Here is a 1,873-nt window from a genome sequence, read left to right as displayed (position 1 = left end):
GTGGGGGGGCAAGGGGGGGGCAATTGCTGGTAAGCTTCTGGGAGGGAGAGGATGCAGCTGGGAGGAGGTGTCTGAAGGCTGGGGGATGGCGTTGCAGCAGAATGCTCTGGCCAGGCAGCCGGGAGAAATTTGCACAATGGTGGGAGGCAGCAGCACATTACCAGCAACTGCAGGCTTCCCCGTGTCTTGCATAGCTGGCATCTGGCACTCTCTTGCGGCTCCATGCTAGAGTCTCCGCTAGTGCCCTTGGTCTCCTGTCTCCCATGCCGCCTCGGAGACATGGAAAGCACCCGCCCCCGCCTCTGTGTGAGGGGAAGGAGGGTGGTGTTCAGCACACATCGGGTCAAAGATCTGGCCAGCTCAGACACAGGGTAAATAAACATGGCTGAGCTTTGCTGTAATTGGCAGAAGGAGAAGGAAGCGTGTGTTCTCTCATCTGCTGTTTTGGAGGAATGTCCAGGTAGGAACAACAGCATTTAACCCCAAATACCAAAATGGCTCTAGGGGCACAAAGGACGTGTGGCAAGGTTTTGACCTTGGCAGAGTTGCTGGATAAAGGCTTGATTTGCTAGGAAAGAGCCATGCAGCTCCTCAAAGAACTCCAGCTGGTCTGGGAAGCCAGAGGTAAAACAGATCCTTTGCTTATTATGCAGGTAGAGCTTTCTCTCTGTGAATTTGGCTGCCTTGTTACGATTTACAAGACCCATTTGTTTCTGGAAATAATAGCTCAGTCTTGCAGCCTGCAGTCAGCTGGTCTTTGCAGCTGCCCCAGGTACACCGTGGAGGGAGTGTGGGCACTCCAGAGCCCTTCAGGGTACGCAGGCTGGCTCGAGGGCACTTGCTCATCCTGGCCATCTCCCATACTCCCGAGGCACATCCAGTGCATAGCCCTCACATTAGACAGATGCCTGCAGAGGCACTGGTTCCTGGGAATTATTCTGCCTGCTTTAATACTACTTCATGCTGTCAGGGCAAGGTAATGGCTCTCACTCTGTCTTTTATAGAGTGAGACTCCCAATCAGATTCTGAAGCTAGGAAGCGATGCTTGACCTGGCTTCTTTCCAGCTGCTTAGCTTTTGTCTTCACTAGCCTGGAAACAGGTTTTAATGGTGTTCCACTGTAGTCCCAGGCACAGCAGATGCAGAATGGATTTGGTGAGCTGCTGCAGACATGAGCAAGAGTTTAAAAACAAGGTCTTATCAGCTGATCTGGAGGTGCTAGCACAAGCTTGCTGGTGGGGGTGGTGAAGACTGCTGGTCTGTTTCCAATGGCCTGCTGAAAGGTGCACGTTTCCCTGGCGAGCTGGGGTTGTGAATAGCATGAACTGCAATAGGGAGCAAAATGGCTTTCTGCTAATGGCACATGTCGGTGCTGTTTTGGTTTCTTTTTTTCTTGGTTGGTTGGGTTTTTTTAACCCTTGTTGCCTCCAATGTCTGTATTCTTTGATCACTAGGGAATGGAAGAAGTAAGACCTTTCAGTCTGGAAAGGAATAAGTGATCTGATACAAAGCCAACGAGACTATCTCCTCTGTCTTCCTCAGAGCACGTGCTTATTGGAATTGGATCATGCTTTGGTAACAGAGGAATTGTTTGCTCTGGTCAATCAGAACAAACCCTAGTAGCTTTTGACTTGCCATTTCCAGCTGTGGGCTGGAAAGCAGGAGGGGGATAGGAAGCTCCCAGGTCCTTTCTGTAGTGATGTGAACCTAAGTCACTGTGGCCAAGTCCCTGTAAAGCCAGCTTACCATTGCCTTGCCCTAGGTTTTAGGAAGGTTATGCTACGGTGTGTTTTCTGTTAGAGATTGTAGGTGGTGGGGAGCTGAAGCTTCTGGGACGGAGAGGAGTGTTTAGTGCTGAGGGGAAGGAGAATGGA

At 50.8% G+C, this 1,873-nt stretch overlaps 1 protein-coding gene across 2 annotated transcripts in view; it reads left to right on the top strand.

Annotated features, from left to right (window-relative positions):
- The window catches only part of KLC4 (kinesin light chain 4), a 22,664-nt gene that overhangs the window by 593 nt on the left and 20,198 nt on the right, over positions 1–1,873 (top strand). The window lies entirely within an intron of this gene.

The sequence above is a fragment of the Pygoscelis adeliae genome, unplaced genomic scaffold, assembly GCF_000699105.1.
Source record: "Pygoscelis adeliae isolate BGI_AS28 unplaced genomic scaffold, ASM69910v1 Scaffold673, whole genome shotgun sequence".
In the NCBI taxonomy this organism is placed as follows: Eukaryota; Metazoa; Chordata; class Aves; order Sphenisciformes; family Spheniscidae; genus Pygoscelis; species Pygoscelis adeliae.
This window is presented reverse-complemented; position numbering and strand designations above follow the sequence as displayed.